General features: G+C 41.6%; 1 protein-coding gene across 1 annotated transcript in view; it reads left to right on the plus strand.

Moving 5' to 3' along the window:
• Positions 1-22,694, plus strand: part of ANK2 (ankyrin 2) — a gene marked incomplete at its 3' end in the record, with an annotated part of 233,445 nt that overhangs the window by 22,726 nt on the left and 188,025 nt on the right. The gene's annotated exons all lie outside the window — the stretch shown is intronic.

The following is a 22,694-nucleotide window of genomic DNA, read 5'->3' on the forward strand; positions in this document are numbered from 1 at the left end:
GGTAAATAACCCTTCTCTGTATGGTTTATGGTAAAAAAAAAACCACAAATATTTTAACAGGACATAGGTTAAGTGATGCCAAATAAAATGAATAAAGTTAGAGAGGGTTACATGCAAAAGTGAAAACATGCATCTAAAAATCTAGCAAGATACACGCTTTGTTCAAGATGGTTTCTTACCTATATTCAGTTTCCAGAGACTTCATCCCCCGTCCCTGGGGTTGAAGGACCGTTCTTTCTCAACTTTCAAGAGCTGTGTTTCCTTGTGTCAGTCTAGTGATGGATGCCAGAGGATGGCTTCTACGTTTTCTTATATCTTCCAAAGTTCTATGACTTTGTTTTAAGAGTCAGGATGATCTCATTCTGTTTTTCCTTTCCGGTGGACTTCCCATCCCCCCTTTCTGATTTCTGTGTAAATGGGGCTTCCATTGTTTTGATTCCACCATACCGAATTTACATAGGAGACAGATAGATAACTACCTTCTCTTCTGTCTGAGAGGGAACCTGTTTCCCACTCTTTGGCCACAGATTTTAAAGCATAATATTAAGTATCCATATTTCCTCAGACAGTGATAGTATATACATTTCATAATTATGTCAATAACCAATGTGTCATTAGCTTTCAGAAAAGACCTCACTCTGCACACTTTTATAATAGTTATATTGTATACAATCTGTTGATTCAGTTGCCTATCACTTGAGGTTCAACGCCTCTGTTTTTATAGACCATTAAATGTTTAAAATGGATTCTTCTGAGGGTTACCCCTCAAAGTAAAGTTTATTCAGGCTTTGAGGAAGGTGACATGGAGTCTGGTGGTGAAGGACGCTTCATGCCCTTTCTTCCCCCACTTGTTAGATTAATAGCTTTGTTTACCTAATATGTAAAAATGGACCTTCATTGTCTTTGCCTGAAGATGGGGCTGGTCAGAGAATTAAATATACATTCTGTTGTCAGTAGCAGACCTGTTTACCAACTACCCCTGACATGCCTGATTTAGTCATAATTCCAGTATGTCCATAACTCTTAACACACATTGTGTACATACTTTACCCAAGAATATTAATGATCAGTGGTGATGTTAGTTTTCAAATGAGATGTCACAAGGTATATTTTATAAAGATTACAATAATAGTTTGTAGGGTGTGAATACAGGGGTGCTTCTAGAAGGGTGGTTCTTCAAATCTATTCTGGGTTTCTAATGCATCTTTAACTTCAATGGTTGTCATGTACTGGCGATGACCTCCTTGGTTGCTAGAGAGAAGGAAGCTCCTTTGATCATTTAATTCTCAAACTCTAACCTAGCATCTAAAAAATTTCAGAAAGCATCTTTTTTGTAATTTTTATAGTCAGTGCTTGACCCTCATAAAGTTTTATGTGGGTTCCAAAGCACTTCATAATTCCAGGGCAGTTTTAAATAGATTCAAATTAAGTAATGGGAGGTTTTACAAATATTGGTGTCACTTCTCCCTTGGGAACAATTGCTGGAAATGTGCACATGATTGTCCCACTACAAGAAAGATAAAACTCCAATTAGAAAACGTACATGCACACAGTGGGAAACATTCTAAAGGTTCCATGCAATATATACACCTCTACCCCCATATAACGCGACCCGATATAACATGAATTCGGATATAACGCGGTAAAGCAGTGCTCCGGGGCAGGGCTGCGCACTCCGGCGGATCAAAGCAAGTTCGATATAACACGGTTTCACCTATAATGCGGTAAGATTTTTTGGCTCCCGAGGACAGCGTTCTATCGGGGTAGAAGTGTAGATATTAGATATTCCTTTTTACTGCAAGAAAGCAGTATGATCAGCCACCCCCTTCTTCCTGGCCATCAAATATATCATCCCCCACAAAGCATCTGATTGCCATTGACCCAGAGTGCAGAAGTCTGAGGTTTCCCTGGCTGCTTCTGCACGGTATCCGGCTGTAAGCAAACACTCAGTGGATTATTTTTAGCTGAAAGGCTTAAGTGTGTCCAAGCAGATTAAAATCTAGTAGCTCACAATCACCGACAGTAAACAACGTCACTAGTGCCGAATGCCAATTAGTACTGTTGCTGTTATTAGAGACTCAAATGACTGGAAAGGGACCAAATTTTTTGGATCTTTTTTGTTTTTGTTTACTAAATCTACAAAGGGTTATAAATATGGAGTATATGAGAGTGGCCCATTTATCAAGTTTTAGTTTGTTTCCCATCAGTGGTTGGTTTTCTTACAAACTAAAACAGTTGTACAATAAAATTAGCATAAAGAATGTTGAGATCTTGTTTTTCTCCTTGGGTTACTACTCACCTTTGGAAACGCTGTTACTGCTGCAAAGGGTGCCACTGTTATGCACAGCATCCAGCCCTGCTTTCCTATCACACACTGAAAGCCATTCTCTTAGACCAGTGGTCTCCAACCTTTTTGTGCCCAAGAACACTTTTTGATTCTAAGGGCAACCCAGGATCTGTCCCCCCCCACTCCCCGTTCACTCCATCCCCTCCTCCCATCACTCACTTTCCCCCACCCTCATTCACTTTCACCGGGCTGGGGTAAGGGCTTGGGGTTCAGGAGGGGGTGAGGGGTGCAAGCTCTAGGAGGGAGTTTGGGTGCAGGAGGGGGCTGCGGGCTGGGGCAGAGTGTTGGGATGCAGGAGGGGGTGCAGGCTCTGGGAGGAGGGGCTCAGGGTGGGGCTTGGAGTGCAAGAGAAGGTTCGGGTGCAGGAAGGGGCATGGGGTGCTGGCTCTGGGAGTGGGGGCTCAGGGTGGAGCTTGGGGTGCAGGGTGGAGGTATGGGGTGCTGGCTCTGGGTGGGGGCTCAGGGTTGGGGGTTAGGGTGCGGCCTCCCGCCAGGCAGCACTTACCTCCGGCGGCTCCCAATCAGCAGTGGGCATAGCGAGGCTAAGGCAGGCTCCCTGCCTACCCCAGCACCACACCGCTCCCGGAAGGGGCCAACGCGCTCCTGGGGTGGAGGGAGCATGTGGCTCTGCGCTCTGCCCCTCTCTGCAAGCACCACCCCTGCAGCTCTCCTGGCCAATTGGAGCTGCGAGGGCGGTGCTCGCAGGCAGGAGCAGTGCGCAAAGAGAGACCCCTGCCCCCCACTCCCCGAGCTGGCTGCTTCTGGGAGTGGCATGGGGTAGGGAGTTTGCCTTGCCAGAGATCACGATCGACTGGGAGATCCTCTAGGATCGACCAGTTGATCGCGATCGACGGGTTGATGACCACTGCCTTAGACTCTGAGTTGGGTTTTTCATCAATAAGCCTGTTCCATGAACCCAGTTTGCATCAAAGAGTGACAGAAGACCTAATCTTGCTAACACTTACACACATGCTTAACTTTTTGCAGTTGAGTAGTGCAGTTTAATTTAGTGGGACCACTCATGCATATGGTTAAGCATGCATATAATTATTTGCAGGATTTATGCTCTTTGGGGACCAATACTGCAAGTCTAGCACCCATGGATCTCCCACTGAAATCAGTGACAGTTCCATGTACTAAGAACTTGCAAGATCCAGCCATGTATGTCTAACATGCTGAGAACTTCTAATGAAATTTGGCAAAAATGACCCCTGAATTTGTACTATGGCTGAGAGTTTGCAGGAAGGAAGTAAAATACTTCAACAGAAATTTCATCCAGCTCTATTTAGGGACTAAGATCCTACAAGGTGAACTAAAATTCGGTGCACAGACTCCAACACAGGCTAAAAAAAAAAAAAAAAAATCTACTTTTAGAATGATCAAAAGCAGCTGTCATGTATTGGCCATCGCACTGGGCTCAGCTTACTGCTGGCAGAACTCACACTGTGGTGGGTTCCCAGTGTCGGTGAATCTGCACAAAGCGGGCGTGCAGCCTTGCATATTGATGGGGCAGGCTAGGAAAGGGTCAGGGCCAGGTCACTGCTGAGATATTGTGATCCTCTCATCTCCCAGTTACCTTCTAATGTCTCCTAAACAGCCTCACTAAAATCTCTTGTTCCCTAGCTGCCCTTATGCCAACATTCAGCCCAAAAAGCCATCATGATATACCATGGTCTTTGTAGAAAGCTCAGATAATGAAGGTTTTTAAGGAAAAAATTGCCAAAACTCTAACTAAAATGTCATAGATGAGGCCATTATTTTGTTAGAGTGGTTTTAAGAATGAGAACCAAAATAATCACGTAGCTCTTCTAACTACTTCAGAAAGTATCTTGTCTACCAAAGTAAAATAGCAGATGATTAAGCAGTCAAGTGTCACATCAAAGTTTGAATAAAAAAGTGTGTGTGGAGAGGAGATCCTTCTGCACTTCAGAATAAAATGTTGTGCACTCTGTGTTATTGAGAGCATAAAGAGAATTACTGGGTTCTTTTTAAAAGTATTATTTGAGGAGTTTCTAATTTTTTTTTTTTTTTTTTTTAAGAAATGGCTTGTTCCAGAGAATTGTCTGTATAATAGGTAGAACTGGGTGAATGCTGGAAAAAAAATCTGCAAATACTTTAAAAACATTTTGGCTATGTTCTATCCCTTTAGTTACTTTTGAGGATTTATGAGAAGCAAATTCTAAATTTAAATATGTGCATCAGAAACCTGCTTCTAAGATTTACACTCATCCAATTGGGGAACTTTTGTTCTTTTGGATTCTTCCCATTTTAAGAGGAGCCATGTGTCTGTTTTGTAATTAATTATAACTAAGGAACTGAGATTCTGTGTAGAGACAACAAATAGACTGTACCGCCTAGGCCTGTGGTTCCTCATGAGAGGACAAAAAGTACCACAAACAGTAAGAAGTGGAATAATTGCTAGTCAAGTCTAATAGAGCTTTTGGGAAAGATGGAAACACTTTTCGAAAGACCATGATAGTAGCACTGCAACTACATCAAGATGAGGGTGCAATATTTTATTATTTTTGACAATGGTTAGACAAAACTCCTCTTTTATAAAAGAATGTTAACGATATTGGGTGAAGCACTGGATCCATTAAGCACCGACAATGGAAAAAGCAGGTACAGTGTGACCTTAAATGTAAAATAGAGAAGTCAAAATAAACACTGCATAATTTCACAATTGCTTGAAATAGATTTATGACTCCTGTGCAATACACTGTGGTGACACCAACTTTCAGCATCAGTGGCTTAGGACTGGTGTCAAGGTCTAAACTACGTTTTTACCCACACATGCCATACAACATCAATGGTCAATTATTGTGCAAAGTTTTACATGTATTAACATGGTCTGATTCAGTAAGTCAGTTGGAAAATCGTTCCCAGAGAGTAGTTATATGTGGTTCACAGTCATGCTGGAAGGGCATAACGAGTGGGGTCCCGCAGGGATTGGTTCTGGGTCTGGTTCTGTTCACTAACTTCATCAGTGATTTAGATAATGGCATAGAGAGTACATTTATAAAGTTTGTGGATGATACCAAGCTGGGAGGGGTTGCAAGTGCTTTGGAGGATAGGATTAAAATTCAAAATGATCTGGATAAACTGAAGACATGTTCTGAAGTAAATAGGATGAAATTCAGTAAGAACAAATGCAAAGTACTCCACTTAGGGTGGAACAATCAGTTGCACACATACAAAATGGGAAATGACTGCCTAGGAAGGAGTACTGCAGAAAGGGATCTGGGAGTCATAGTGGATCAGAAGCTAAATATGAGTCAACAGTGTAACACTGTTGCAAAAAAAAGCAAACATCATTCTGGGATGTATTAGCAGGAGTATTGTAAGATTGGAGATTTTTAAGAGCAGGTTGGACAAACACCTGTCAGGGATGGTCTAGATCAGTGGTCCCCAACGCGGTGCCCACGGGCGCCATGGCGCCTGCCGGGGCATCTATGTGCGCCCACGTACTGGCCGGCGGACAAGCATCTGCCAAAAAGCGGCGTCATCAAGAGGCGTGGACGCTGAAATGCCACCGAAAAGCCTCTTGATGTTGCCGCTTCTCAGCGGCATTTTGGCGGATGCTTGTCCGCCGGCCACGATCCTCGGTGACTCGTCGTCTGGCGCCCGCCACCTGGAAAAGGTTGGGGACCACTGGTCTAGATAATACTTAGTCCTGCCTTGAGTGTAGGGGACTGGACTAGATGACCTCTCGAGGTCCCTTCCAGTTCTATGATTCTATGAAGTTATTTTTCTGATATTGGCAGGAAATGGTTTAGGAATTTTCTATAAAATGTCAAGTATCTTAAGTGCTTGGAAGGCAATTAGTAAAGATTAAGACAGCAGTGCTTATAGGCCTATTCTTAAAATGAATGTATTTGATTAGCATATTGTTTGGATTCTCATAGTTGCCAAAAGCTATGGAACTGTTTCTCCATGCACTGGGTAATTTGTGTCCTCAAGATAGTCTGTCATGTGGCTTTGGGACTTTCAACTACAAAGAATTAACTGTGACATGCCTCCTGCGTGGTCAGGAGTAAAGAGTACCATTTCCCACTTTTAGCTTCTTGGCCATGGTCATCTGACAATGTGTGTTCCCTCTTTTGCCCACAGAGATTTCCACTGTGAGAATGAGTGGTAGTTTATCGTCTTTGAACCAGTCGTCTGGTCTATGTTCTGCTAGTTCTGATTTTGAAACAAAATTGCTTGTTTCCATCCTAATTCACCCTGGAATGGATTTGTACATCATTTACTAGGGACAGAAGAACCAGCTTGAACCACATCCATCTTCCTGAATGGACTAGGCCTACACAAATTTTAATATCTGGAAGTTGGTTCAAATAAATTTATTATTACTTTGATAATCCTTCTGGTAGTAGCTAATGGCACTCCATTGTGCGAGGCACTGTACAAACAGCATAGAAGACATTTCTGACCTGAAGAACTTAGCATCTTACTAGACAAGACAGACGGATATAGACACATAGTAAAGAGGTAAATTGCCTAAAGTTAGCATACAATTTCTCCCCATGGTCCACTCTCAAAACAACCACATCTCCTACCCACCTCTCACTCCAGAGAGGAATCAAACTCTTTACAGCTCTTATTCACCTCACATCCTCCTTGCACCCTACTTTGCTCCCTCAGAAAAACATTCAGGTGACATTTTGGCTCTGTTGGAGTCAGTGGCCACTATCACCCTCAGCCTCACCCTGATTGAAGGACTTGAAAAAGAAAAATCCACAAGTGTCTGAAGAAGGGACATGGCCTGGGTCGTCTTGGATGCTCCCAGGCAATTTCTTCCTGTCCCTCTCATATGTTTGAAAGTGACATTTGGCAGTGTGCCAACCCCAAGCATTCAAACATTATGAGTTAGGCCCCAAAACTCATAAGATTGGCTTAAAAATCGTGACATTTAAAAAAACCTTTTTATTTGCTTTGAGGTGTTTTGAGCCTTTAGGAGTCATGTTTTTTAGTTTTTCCTCTGCAACCAGGAGGGCTAGAAAATCACCTTTCTTTTTAAAATGAGATCTGAGATTCCTGAGTAATTGCATGATTTTTGAGAAGCTGGGCTTCAAGAAAAACACCAAATATTGTGAGACTAGCAATAAAATTGCAGAAGCCGGCAACATTGTGCAGCGGACTCGTTCCCAGTGAAATCCCCTTCCCGTGAGACTGTTTCATCATTCTCCCTCGTTCTCTCTTGCCCTATTCCCCTATTGTGTATTCAGGCAAATATTGAATCTCTCTGAAGAGCTCTCTCATTTTAAGTCTCATGTAGTACTGGAGCTTGAATTTTTGACATAAACTTCTTTCATTGTACCAGGGCCTCTAGAATAGTCCTGAAAGGAGAACTCTTCACATGAATCTTTCCCTCTGTGGATCTCTGATTTCCTGTTCCATTTAATTAAATAAAGTGCTTTTTGGATGCCAGCCAGCCTCTCTTCTGAGTATGTTGGACTTTACCAGCTGACCTTTTGATGTTTCCACTGATCATTAAGACTGACTAGAGGCTCTAATGCCATCTATGTATTTTGGGGTTATGCTCATCCATTTTATACTGACTTGCACAGTATTCAGTCATATGTAAAGAAGACCAACAGTTACATTAAATCGGCAGAGTGCAGTGGGGAGAGACATGGTCAACTGGTCTAAGCACAGGATTGATCCACCCACTTCTGTGTTCTGATTTGAGCTCTGACACTTACCCATTTACAGTAGTCCTCTTGATCTACTGTTGATTGAAAGAGCAGGTTAGAGCACTGTAGATTTACTCCCCAGCTTGCTGCACCAAGTCTCTCTGTAGACAAGCCCTCATTCTCTCTCTGTTCTTAAGACTCTGAAAAGCTTACCATTTGCAACATGGTGATGGGCTGGGGTTATAGCCATTAACTAGATTCTTGAGGTTAAGAAAGACAAGGAATAAATGCTAGAATTGTACTATTGCCTAGGTTACAAGGAAAGTCCTGGTAGACCACAAGTTCTAAATTTGTATCTTATTCTGTTTGATTTCTAATTGAAGCCATTTGATTGTAAACGGTCAGATTCTGCCATCCTTGCCCTATACTGAGTAATAGCTTATGAGGCAAGTAATCCTAAATTTGACAGAACTGGACTCAAAGTGAATAAGCAGCTGTGGCCCAGACTTGTAATGTGGAGGGAGACAATACACTGTTTACCATATTTGCTGCATAATGGGCCTGGATAGGACCACTGCTGCTTTCAATCAACTCAGTTATTTAACGCTGTCATTTCCTAGCATCACCATGCTCTCATCAGTCGTCGTACTCTCTCAGGTGCTTTCCTTAAATATCTATTTGCTCTCTTCAGACATACCAAGAATAAAATATTTCCTGTGGGTCTCTTCAATGACGGAAGTCATTCCTAGCCAGTGAAATAATCCTATGAGGGGCCAATTCCTGGGCCTTACACACAGCTAAAATGAAAGAAATGTGCTTAGTGGAGTTCTGTAGGGTCAGAAGAGATAGAATCCTGCTCTTTCAGACTAGGGAATAGTACAGGAGTCATTCTGCAGCTGCTACTGCAGCCTTGATGGTTCAGCAGCTGTTTAGCTGTCACTCTGCATGCAGTTTGGATGGTGTATTTATATAGTCATAGATCTACGTGCTATACGCAAGCCCCCAACCTGCTCGGGAAAAGGGTGTGCCCCCTGTGCACATTGGACAAGAAGGTGTACATTTGACTTTAGGGAGAAAAGTCTGTGTACTGCTTTGAAAATGTAGTGTCACATGTCAAATGCACTGGAGCTCCAAATTTGCCTTTTCTTTTCTTTAGAATGGTATGCTTTTTTGTTGGACTAAGAAATAATTCTTGTGGGTCTATGCCAACTGTCTTTTGCACTGCCAACATATATACCACATGTTTAGGATGATGGCTTTTAAAGATGAACCGTTTATTTTCTATTCTATTTGAAAAAAGTAGCAGTCTACAGTATATCCATAACCTCCTAATAAGCTACATATACTTTTTTGTTCACATTTATTATTGTGTTTAGTTTGGAAGTAGTCTTCTGTTTTCTTTACAGATGTAATATTTTCACATACTATAAATTTATTTTCTGTTGTGCTCATTATTAAAAGTAAAATATGTTTTCAATAGGATGGATTCCTAGTAAATATTATCTGCTATTTGAGTGCATTTAGAGCACAATTTGGTAGTGCAAGCCTTGCTCAGTTATATGAGATAAACTGGAGCATAATAGTCGCTTTGCTAACTTCAAAGTGTCCTATTACTCTAATGGAGCCTGGAGGAAATTCTTTCTGTATCTGGGGTGTCTTGTACTGCTTGGGGAATGCTGGCATATATAGGGAGGACTCTGATGGAGAGTAAGAGGTATCTCTATGTCTCCAGATCATCCATGAGTGTGCCTACCCCAGGAGGAAATGCAGAAAAGGTGGGGTGGCTTGTTTGGGGGTTTTCTGAGTGTAGATCTCAGAGTTGAGCAGATCTCTTGTAACTATAAGGTCTGCTGTGCGGGGAGAGGTTGGGTAAGCTGAAGCATGGGAAGCATACCCAGCGTGGTCAACTCTCTGTTTTAACTCCAGTAATGTGATTTTTGGCCAGTGCTGTAGCCAGTTTATCAATGAGACAACAAGCTCTAGCCCTCATGATGTCCAGCTGGGTCCAGGGGAAAATCCCCTCTGATTGTCCACCTTCCCCTTCTCCTGGGGAAGAGCAACCAATCAGAACTGCTCCAGGAGGTGAGCAGAGCTCTCCCTCCTCCCCTCAGGATACAAGATAACGTTTTGGGTAGGGGAGATGGGAGGAACTGACATTGTTCTTAAAGAGGGGAGGGGAGAGAGAGGAGCAGAAACAGCCCAGCTGCTAAATTTGGCATGTCCCCACCTCTGACCCTTCCTATAAACAGTGGTTCAGTCTGTTGTCTACTTCCACCCTCTGCTCTTCACTCCTTTCTAGCCTAGGAAGGGAAAAAGAGGGGGTGAATAACCCCTGGACCTGCCCCTCCAGGCCTGGGAAGGAGGAGAAGGGGACCTCATCGCAGCTTCCCACACCAGGGCTGGGATGGTGGGAGAAGAGCCCTGGAGCTGCAGAAGGGGCAAGGATGCACTGATGCTAGTGACAGGTGTGGGACTGGAGGGACAGAGCTGATGTGCATAAATAATTACTGGGCTGGGAGATGGGCAAATGTGGGAATGGAGTGACACAATTAATTCAATTAGAATAGTAGAGCTTGGAGAGAAACTGGCAGCTCCATACCCCATAGTGCAGTCAGCAAGAGCTCTTGCAGGGAGGCCAAAATCAATGCTCTCTGCATTTGGGAGAACTGGCAACAGTTTAATTATCACACGCATTGGGAGTGGGCACCAGAAGTTAAAAAAAACCTGAAAGACAGACCAAAAACCACAAGATAATATTAGGGGAAAAAAATCCAATCTCATGATTTTTTGGCCAGTCTCATGATTTTGGGGGGTCAGATTCATGACAAAAGGATTTGCTAGTTATGATTTTGTTATCATGTTTTTGTAGCTAGTGTGTGAAGTTAGAAAATAAATGTTTTGATTTATAAATATCCAGCATTGACATTTCTCGGAAAATTGCAGGGCTGAATGGCAAAGCATGAGGGATGAATGGTGATGTGTTAATAGTCTATGGATGCAGTCACATTACTAAGAACACTATGTACTACTGATCATCACTGTTGTGATAGAGTGAAGTTCTATATGGAACAGTGAAAATAATTAATACATTTTTCAGTTCACTGGCCACCCCAAAAAGTAAAATAAGTTCATTTTGGATCTACCCAATACTAAACTTTTTCAGTTTTCTCAGCTAAACAAAACAAAATAAAATAAAGAATAAATAGTTTTGATTTTGGAGCATTCTTAACTGCTGTTTGGTTAAAAGCAAATTTGGAAATGCCATTCATGGAGGAGGTGGTCTCCCCTTATATCCTATAGCCCAGCGGTTAGAGCACTCACCTGGGATATGTGAGATCTGGGTTCAAGTTCCCATTCTGCCAGATTGGGAGCAGGGATCTGAACTTGGGTGTCTCATTCTCCAGGTGAGGTGCCCTTCACAATGGTCTAGAGTGTATTCTGGTGTGGTCTCTCTGTTGCTCTTGTTGAAGATGTTCTACTTTGTGTATATTTTTAAATATTCATTTGAGCAGGGAATTGAACCCAGTGTCCCTTCTTCCCAGGTGGATGCCCTAACTGCAAAGCTATCGTTATTTTCACCTTCTCTCTCTTTCTGGTCTATGAATATTAAAATTTATAAATTAAAGGGGCAACCACCACTGGGTTGGTGAATGGCCCCTAAGTCTCTTTGTGAATCTAGTGCCAAAAATGGTTTTGGATTAAACTGTTTGGTGAATGTATGTTGAATTAATGAATAATTTCAGTCAACCCAAAACTGCATTTTTCAGCAAATAAACTATTTGTCTAAAAAATTTCACTCGGCTTTAGTTACACAGCCAGGTGAAGAGCCCGAGTCCCTACTTTGAGAATAGCACACGGGCATTGAGTTAGTGTCCAAAATTCAGTCTCCCTTCAGAGGATTTTTTTTACTCTTAATTTAAGGTCCCCAGACATAGACCTCAGCCTAAGCTTTCTCCTGAGTTTTACTGTTCTATGCAGGACCTCTCTGTCCCCACTCTTTTCTTCTAGTTCCTGCTGGTTCACACAAAGTGTAGCCTGATTTAGGGTGTACTAATAATATTAAGTTAATTTATCAATTTAATTAAACTAATTACATTAATAATAATTAATAATTAATATTAATTAGTATAGGTCCTAGGGTCGCCAATTGGTTTGTTCGGAAGATAAAAGTTCTTGTCCCGAGTCAGGCTCCATAGAATTTACAAAGGACCCTCGGGGGTATGACAGGAAGCTCACACTGAGACAGATATAGCCTTATTTACTTATTCCCATAATACAAGAACTAGGGGTCATCAAATGAAATTAATAGGCAGCAGGTTTAAAACAAATAAAAGGAAGTTCTTCTTCACGCAGCGCACAGTCAACTTGTGGAACTCCTTACCTGAGGAGGTTGTGAAGGCTAGGACTATAACAGAGTTGAAAAGAGAACTGGATAAATTCATGGTGGTTAAGTCCATTAATGGCTATTAACCAGGACGGGTAAGGAATGGTGTCCCTAGCCTCTGTCTGTCAGAGGGTGGAGATGGATGGCAGGAGAGAGATCACTTGATCATTGTCTGTTAGGTTCACTCCCTCTGGGGCACCTGGCATTGGTCACTGTCGGTAGACAGGATACTGGGCTAGATGGACCTTTTGTCTGACCCGGTACAGCTTTTCTTATATTCTAAAGACTTTTTATTAAAATCAATAATAGTAAGTAAATGGTAAAATACCCAGAGTACAAAGTTACAACTGTATTACTGCTATTTAAAAGATACCTATGATAATATAGTTTTATATGCAGCAAAGCCTTGGTTAATACCCTTCCTTGATAACTTGGTGGTAAGAAACACAGGACCAGCCTTGCAGTTGAGGTTTTTTAATTTTGGAGTGAGGGATGCAGTGCTTAGAGGGAATTAATTCTAAGAGCTGTTAAGACTAAATTAGGGTTTACTTGATTAACTTTAACTTAAAATCAAAACCTAATAAACAAACGAAATATAAAACTTAGGGAAACCAAGCTTAGCCTAGTTTCCTTGAAACTTAAAGAAGAAGAAGAAGTACAGCCTACTAATGGTAGCAGTTATTGTAGATAGAATAGATACAGAGAGAGAGAGTAGAAATAAAAAGTAAGTGAGAATACTCTAGCAAGGTGGGTCACCTCTTTTATAGGGCACAAGTGCTGGAAATCCTTCCTCCTATGTCCAAATTTCATTTCTCACCCACAAAATGTTAGGGTACGCTTACCCCATAGGCTAGTATGTTTGTGCGTATTGATGACATGTACATACCACATAAGTTCCCTTGTGGTATACCTGTTAAGTCTGTGGATACAAAATTGAAAAAAACCCTATGCCATTCTCCATTGTCTATTGGTCTAGATAAAAGGTCATAGACATAGGCATGGGTACTTACCTATTTAGGTAACAAGGTATACGTCAACTTTACTTTCTGAGTAAAGCAATATAGATATGCTAACTTTGCCTTAGCTTAACATACAGGATATGGCCTGTAGGTTTCTTGCATTACAGTCAAACTTACTTTAATATAAATTTATAAACCTATTACAATAAACCAAATACTTAAACTATAAGAAAAGATATATATATGCAAGCAAGCAGGTTAGTCCTATAGGCTACAGAAGGCTCAAAAAACTTCCATAATTCTGAGTTGAAGTTAATATAACCGACTTGATCTGATCATGATGGTGAGTCAAAAGAAGAACTTTTGTTCTCTGTCCAGCATCCTAGCACAAAATGACGTCACATCCTCTCAATGGTAACTTTAAATTGTTACTGTTTTGAATATGTGTATGGTTCAGTTTATAGATAACTATTGCCCCCTATACATTAATAATACATTTTAAAACATTTTTATAAATTCTTTCAACAATGAACTCAATAGGATTCCGAGACCATCTCAGTCTTAACTGGAGTCACTCTTGATTTATGCAGATGCCTTGCATTTGAGATATATGAATGAATGTTATAAATAATTCTTTTTGATATTCAGTATTTTTAGTTGGGACTGTAATTTTACAACATAGGTTTGAATGGCACATCAGTTATCTTGACATAGGACAATTCTATCAAAAGATAAAAACTGTACAATCTGCAGGTGCTGAGGGTGTATCAGTTGCTTGACATTCTTTAAAAGAGATGATAATTCAAGATGGAATATATAAGAATAATACCTGGTTTTAGCCTGAGCAGTTAGCCGATATTGGAGACCTTGCAGGTTGATGCCGTTAGAAGAAATTTATGATAGTCATATCCTTCTTGCATGCAATCCTGTTTGTTTTCAAAGAGTGCAAACAAAGTCCTGATTCCCTGAACATAATTGGAATCTAAGAGGAGGCAGTTTCTTTGCTCACAGCTCTAAGTCTTTTCTTGGCCAGTACTCTGTCCAAAAATCTTTTTCTCTCAAGGCCATGTTACCAGTGCTGGTCTTGATGTCTGCTTGTCCTGCTGCCATCTTTGGCTGCTTGTGACTCTCACAGCTGCACAAAACAATATCCTACCCCTGCCTTTGCATTCAGACCCAGAGAAAACCCCTTTATACCATATGGTTCAATTCCTACACCTGCCTTGCCACGCAGGTCAGTGATTTGTGTGGTGGCTTATGTTGTTTCAGCTATTACTAAGCAAAGAGGCATTTAACTGCTCCCTCATTTAGTCTGAATTGAAGGGAACTTTCAAACCCACCAGCACAGCCCATAGATCAAACACACACTAACTGAGAGCCACCCACCCTCCAGCATAACAATAGTGGTGATAGTGGTAGTGTTGTGTATGAGTGGTAAGTCAGTAAGTTCACATAGCTTCACGAATTCACAGGCTGCGAAAGGATTAGAAGGGAGATGTCTGCACTTTCACAGTGTCACAATTTCCCCCCCATTTTTTAAGATTTTCTCCTTTATTTCTTTAAGATATTTTTTGGGGAAAATCCAGGGGACTCTTGCGGTTGGGAAGCCATGTTCTCCTGTCTACTCTGTGCCTCTTCCAGAGCCCTTCCCATAGAGGGAGAACTTCTGCATGCTTCATGCTGTTTTCACTTCCCTAACTCCTTGTGGCTTTGTTCATGGGTGGGAATGTATTTGTAGTCTATTCAGTTTTGTCCCAGAATGTAAGGCTTTTCATGAAGTCACCAGACGTATTTGTGAGCAAGCTGATGTTTCTGTCTATCATGGTTAGAGATAAAACTCATTAACTTTAATAAGAATTATGCTGTGGCTATTTAGCCATAGGTGGTGAGATGCAGTGACACTCTTCACTCAGCCACAACATTGAATGGAATGCAGCATCTGCATGCAGGACGAGCCACAACAGGCTCTTATTTTCCACTGTGTTTACAACTTCTTCAGAATTGCCCTGGTAGTACACAATCTCATGTGCACATGGCTTCAAGCTTCAGTGCATGGGTCAGATTCTCCACTGACTTACACCCCATTGGACCTAACTAACTACAGTAGGTTTGAACAGGATGGAAGTCAGTGACAAATTGGGCCCGATTCTTCATTTTGTCATTCCAGTTTTATATCGGCATAACTCCATAGATTGCAATAGAATTGCAATTAAATAAACAGGAGTAACATATAGTGTTGAATTAGGCATATGTCTTGCATTCTCTTTTGCCATCCCAGGCTGAAGCTTGAATTGCAACAGAGCAAGACATTGACTTTTAATTTTCACGCTTTTTTTTTTCACAAAAGGAGAGTTCGTCTGGGGTGGAACCAAGATCCAGCCAGCCAAAATCCCTCTGGTTCATAAGTGACCAAGCCAAAACAACCATTATCGGTGTCTTTTGAGCACATAAATAATAATACTGTGACTTTCTTTAACAATTTTATTCCGAGGATCTCAAAGTACTTTATAAATTAAATAAGCAAGATTCCCAAACACCTTATGGCATATTATTTTCTATATTTTACAAATGGGGTAACTGAAGTACAGAAAAATTAAGATACTTGTCATAGGTCACAGAATATCAGTGGTTAGAGATGGAAATACAAAAAAAGAACTCCCAGCTCTGTGCTCTGACAACTAAACATTTCTGCCTCTGCTGAAAATCTTATGAAGTTTCTTTCTGTTTGGAAAATATAAAGCAATTTTCATATGGACGAAGTTCACCAGGTGATTCGTCCTGCCCTGTTCTATTGGAACCAACAGAACTACAGTAGTACTAAAACCCTGTTAATATCATACCCTGCAGAGGCAACCAGAATGAACTGTATTACATTTAAAGTTAAATGAGAACATCTTAAATGATCAAAATGTTTTGGTTTTGAAAATAGATTTTAATTTCATTGTTGTTTTTATAGCTGTGTTGGTCCCAGGGTGGTATTAGAGAGACAAGGTGGGTGAGGTAATTTTTTTTTTTTATTGGCCAACTTCTCTCTCTCTTTCACCAATAAAAGATACTGCCTCCCCCATCGTGTCTCTTTCATTGACTTCACTGAGGCTTTTTCCACAAATCCTTTCAGCCTTTGACTGATTCTGACTTTGAGAGTTTGTCTACCAAGAGACTTTTATTTTATTAGTAAAGAATGATGCTGAATGCAGGTTAAGTTGAACTTCATTAAATCCTGTGCACTGCTCTGCCCATGTGGCTAAGTTGCTTCCAACCTAACCATCCTTTCCCAAGCCTTGTCCATAACAATCCCTCCAGGGAACATGAACCCTCTGACTCCAGTTCCACTGATCATGATACAGTGGTAGTTAAACTACCTATCCCTCGTCTACACCAGTGCTTCTAGTTTGCTAATGCCATTGGAGTTGTACTGGCACTAGACCATCACTGCGTGAAGTGCTAGTTCAGATGAAGCCTAAGACCAGCTATGAAGAAAGCTTGCATCAACAATCCTTTAATTTGAAGGGTAAAACATATTATACAAGGGACCAATTCTACTCCCATTGACTTTGGTGGGAACCATTTCCAGCCAAAAGTTGAGACTTCAGAGCCAATCTTATTTAAAAAAAAAAAAAAGACAATGCTTCGCTAAGTGTTGGAACAGGTTGGCAATTTCTATGCCTTTCATAGAAACGCATGGGCTCCTTTGTGGATGTAGGGAAATTATATATGTAATCACTGCTGAATAGTACTCTTGCAAACTCAGCAGGAGATAAGGGGTTGAAACATCTTTCTTATAGATAGAGAGAACTAGAATCTAGGAGAGAGGTGGTCTCTGCAGGGAAACCCTTGTACAGCCAGGCTTGAGGAGAAGGCTTAGGGTTATGTTCTTTAATTATTGTGAGAGTTAGCAATGAAGCCAAACCCCAGGAAAGAGGTAATTATTCAGTGTGCTTACTTTCAGGATTAAGACAGAACTCCTGCTTTCAAATGTTGTTTAGCATATGACTAGTTTAAACAAAATCCCACCTCCTTTTTTTTTTTTTTTTTTGGCAGTTTCAAAAAACATTGTTACTCCAGCATGCTGGAATTCAGCTAACAGGAGCAGGGGAGCCACTTTGATTTACAGACCTTCCACCATAAGAAATAGCAGGAATAAGTCCTGTAGGCAGGAGAATAATTACAACATTGACTCTGGATGGGGAGGAACAAAGCTCAATTTAAAAGTGTACAGTTGTACAGGTCCTACTACAAAGGATGCAGTGCTTGCTTCTGATATTTTAGTTAAAAAAAAAAAAAAAGAACAGAAACAATTGAGCTATTTACATTTGTACAGCGGATACTGCATAGTCTTTTTGTAAGCTTTTCACTGCCCCTTAGTAAAGCATTTTATATTGCAAACATTTTAAATGAATATTATGCAAAATCCTATACATTTCAATGAGTTTTCACATAATAAGCTATTCATTGTATTGGGGCTGAAGTACCTAATATGATATCCGCAAAACGAACAGGAGTACTTGTGGCACCTTAGAGCAGGACTGGCTCCAGGGTTTTTGCTGCCCCAAGTGGCGAAAAAAAAAAAAAGCCGCTATCGCAATTGCAATCGGCGGCACTCCGGCAGCAGCTCCACCGCGCCGCTTTCTTCTTCGGTGGGAATTCGGTGGCAGGTGCTTCCCTCCAAGAGGGACCCGCCTCCAAATTGCCGCCGAACAGCCCGATGTGCAGCCCCTTTCCCTTGGCCGCCCCAAGCACCTGCTTGCTGGGCTGGTGCCTGGAGCCGGCCCTGCCTTAGAGCCACAAGTACTCCTGTTCTTTTTGCGGATACAGACTAACACTGCTGCTACTCTGAAACCTGTTAATATGATATCGGTTGGCATGTATCATAAGGTATACATTAAAATATTTTAACGTAGAATGGAGTAGCTTTTTGTGTGGTGAAGCTGCTGTCCTTCTACTCTGCAGAATATTAAAATGTAGGATATCTTGTTCCTTGCTATTTGCAGTCACAGGCATGTGTGGACGTATGGCACAAACACTCACATCACATTCTCTTTGTCCTACCCTACTGCTTCACTCTTTTTTCACTATGTGAGGATTCTAGTGTGTTAGCCATTGTCCATATACTAAGACCTTTCATTGCGATAAAACAGTTGTATACAACTGTAAGAGACAGAATCTCACTTTCCATTCCTGCATATAGAGTCCTATTGATTCTGAGTCTGTGAGATCATACCCAAGTATAATTACACTGCTCTACAGCCAAAATGCTTCTGAAATAAATGTAGTCAAACTTTAGTAATTCTGGGTCACTGAGAACGAAAACGATGCTTAAAATTGTTGATTGGCTCTAGTTTTCAAGATATGCTATTGGGTCAGTATATACGACCCTTGACTTGGGAATGGTGGAGGATAAGTGAGTTATAAAGGGAAGGGATCTCAATTTAAACAAGAAATGACTAAAATACATCTTTGACTGGATCTATGAATAAATCTATGACTGGGTTTGGACAGTACTTGCTTTTTAGGCAAAACAATGAATGATGCAATCTGAAGCTGGTATTGCATCATACATGATATCAATTGCATCATGTTATTCCTAGAAGTCATGGATGATGCAATCATAACGAAGCTTACATCACTCTGCTGAACAAATTGCCCTATATCAGCTCTAGAAATCATACAGTGTCGTGCTCTCTTATTTGTCAGTGTTTGATTTTGCAAAGGGACACATTTCTGTTTAGCCAAAGTGAGCAGAGATGCCTCGTACTTGTGTGAACAGTGCAGATAACTTCTGCTATGTTTGTGGTGAAGTGACTTTTGCATCACAAAAGCGCAGTATAACCACTATGGTTAAGAAAGCCTGTCACCTTTATTTTGGCTGCAAAATTGGAGATCAGGACAAGAGGTGGGCCCCACACATATGCTGCAACATTTGTGCAACAAATCTTCGCCAGTGGTTGAACAGGAAAAGGAAATCTATGCCTTTTGCAGTGCCAATGATTTGGAGAGAGCCAACAGATCATACCAGCAATTGTTACTTCTGCATGGTGCCTCCAGTTGGGAACGGTGTGTCAAAGAAGAAAAAGTGGACTGTGCATTATCCAAACATTCCATCAGCTATACGCCCAGTACCCCACGGAGAAGGACTGCCGGTTCCTGATGCACCAGAATCATTCTCACTTGAGTCAGACGAGGAAGAGGAAGAGGATGAAACTTCTGGTCCTGAACCATCAATGTCACAGGACCCACATTTTCTCCCATCCTCCTCCTCTGAACCACACCTCATAACACAAGGTGAACTGAATGACCTTGTCAGGGATTTGGAACTACCCAAGAGTAAGGCAGAGCTGTTGGGCTCCAGACTACAGCAGTGGAATCTCCTGGCAGGTGATGTTAGGGTTTCCATGTTCTGTGACCGTCCAAAGGATCTTGTCCCATTCTTCTTCATGGAAGGTGATCTTGTAGCCTGCAACAACATCGATGGTGTGATGGCAGCCCTCAACATCGTTCACGATCCAGATGAGTGGAGACTGTTCATTGATTCATTGAAGACGAGTCTTAAAGCTGTTTTACTGCATAATGGCAATGTTTTGCCATCAATTCCAGTTGGTCATGCAGTCCATCTGAAGGAAACCTATGACAACATGAAACAACTTTTGAGGTGCATAAACTATGACCAACATCAGTGGCAGCTTTGTGGCGATTTGAAGGTTGTTGCTCTCTTGCTTGGTCTGCAGACTGGATACACAAAGTACTGCTGTTTTCTCTGCGAATGGGATAGTTGTGCAAGAGATTCCCACTACATCAAGAAAGATTGGCCACTCTGACAGTCACTGGAGCCTGGGAGGAAAAGTGTTCAGCATCCACCATTTGTTGAATCAAGGAAGATTTTGTTACCACCCTTACACATCAAGCTGGGTCTGATGAAGAACTTTGTCAAGGCCATTGACAAAACACAAGCAGCTTTCAAGTACCTCCGTGGAAAATTTCCAAGGTTAAGTGAAGCTAAGATAAAGGAAGGTGTCTTTGTTGGGCCTCAGATTCGTGAACTTCTTCGAGATGATGCATTTGACCATTCACTGCGTGGCAAGGAAAAGACGGCATGGAAAGCCTTCCAGTTAGTGGCAATAAATTTTCTCGGAAACAAGAAGGCAGACAACTACAGGTTGTTGGTGGAAAACCTCCTCAAGGCATACAAAAGCCTTGGTTGCAACATGTCACTAAAGATACATTTTTTGCACTCTCATCTAGATTTTTTTCCACCGAACTGCGGAGCAGTGAGCGACGAGCACGGCGAGCGATTTCACCAGGACATTGCAACAATGGAGAAACGCTATCAGGGCAAATGGAGCCCATCAATGCTTGCAGACTATTGCTGGACAGTGACAAGAGATGCTCCATTTAATGAACACAAGAGACAAGCCAAGAAGCGCCGAGTAGACACTGAATAGGACTAAACTATGTACAGAATAGTTTTTTGCCTTTTGTTTCATAATAAATTTTATTTATATAACCCTTTTGCTGATTTTTAAAGTGTTACATAAACAGGACAGGTGAAATATTATCATGTAAAGCAACCATAAACACATGAAAAGACCTAGGTTTACAATTTATGATTAAAACTCTACTATCTACACAATATACATAGACATAAAATGTAAAAACTTAAATATCTTAGAAACAGTAGCCAATCAGTTGTTTTAATTGTCATATTTGAATTCAGCACATCAAAATACATAATAAATAGCACATTTTATCTCTGAAGCAGATGACTTCTCAAAAATTGTAGACCAGTGTTATCTGACCTAAAATAATTAGAAGAACACTATACCTGCCTACTTACAGAATATGATTTTCAAAACTTTACATCACTGTAGGAAATAATACTGATACCCAGTAGTGTTAGAAAGAAACTAGTGTATATATAATCAACTTTGTGACAAAAGCTCAAGTCACAGTTTAATAAGCAGGCATGGTACCTGCTGCTGAATGTGAGTTAAGTAAACACATCTATCAAGTCTGCAGATCAATTTAGTGTAGCTCCTTCTGATTTTCAGTGTAGGACAGTATATTTCAGTGTGCTAAAAGCATTTGAGCCTCGTACAATGCCAGCAAGCATCACAAATGTACAGAGTAAATTTCCAAAGCTTAAAATCAGTACAATGGGTCAGATTCATTCCTGCTGTAACTCCACTGAATATAACCTCAAAATCTGCTCAACTTACTCTCCTGAACACAGTATCCAGTGGTTTTACTTCAGAAATGAATCTAGCTCTTTCTGTTTACAGCCACTAGGCCTAGTGCCATTAAGTGTCTCCTCTCAGGAGTTGAGTGCCGTCAGATTCCACTGGGAATTGCAGACTTGAGCTGTCTGTGATGATGAACGAATAAAGACCAGAAGGCTGTTTGTTCGTTCATTCCAAGCCTTTAGCACCTCCAACCTGCTTAGAAACAAGAAGTGTGATGAATATTATATAACTCTCAACTGGCTGCAGACTGTGTGTCATTTATGATGCTTGCAATATGGCAAAATAGCAGAGTGCTTGAGGGAAGTGGCAGTATTTATATCTGTCACCTGGCTGATGTACTGTGAAGATCATCACAGGACTGTGAAAAATAGGCTTGCAATTTAAGGTTTGGGAGTGAGATGTGGGGTTTTGGGAGGCTGTCTTATGGGGGGCATTTATTTGGGGCTTGAGCCACGGGGTAGGTTTATTTGGGAAGATGGGGGTTGGGATGGTGGGGAGATGAGTGGGGGGCTGTGGCAGGAGGAGGTTTTGTGGGGTTTGGTTTTATTTATGGGATGGGGCTATGTTGTGTTTATTTGGAGACAGGGTTGCAGGGAGATGGAGGGGTTTAAGCAGGAGCTGGGAGGGTTGGATGGGCGCTGTGGGAGGGACAGGTTGGATGGCTATGGCAGAGGCAGATTGAGTGGGGAGCTGTGGGAGGAAGGATATTTAGGGGAAGGGGGTGGTATGTGTGTGTATATGAACGCAGGTTGCTGTGTGGCAATGTGGGTGGCCACAGCTGGCTATGGTTGTCTTTGGCTCGCTCCCTCCTCCTCAGGTTCCCCTCTCTTCTCCCCTCTGCTCTCCTCCCTCCACCTTGCTTGCTCCCTCCCGCTCTTGCAGGCACCAGCCCCAGCTCTGCTCATTGGCACTGGGGAGGGATGGACTCGCCGCTGCCACACCAGGGCATTAAAGAATGAGATGAGCTCAGATAATATGGTAATAAGGGCCATAGAAGTATCCAAGATAGTCCTGTTAGTGAATACAGAGTTATCAAAGAGGAGGATATTTGCCTGCTGCAAAATGTGGTTTGTAATTATGTCCTTGTTGCCATGAGACAAGTGTTGTTACTGGAGGAGCTTTGTCACAGAG

The sequence above is a fragment of the Terrapene carolina genome, unplaced genomic scaffold (genome assembly GCF_002925995.2).
Source record: "Terrapene carolina triunguis isolate 2854851 unplaced genomic scaffold, T_m_triunguis-2.0 Scaffold706, whole genome shotgun sequence".
NCBI lineage: Eukaryota > Metazoa > Chordata > Testudines > Emydidae > Terrapene > Terrapene triunguis.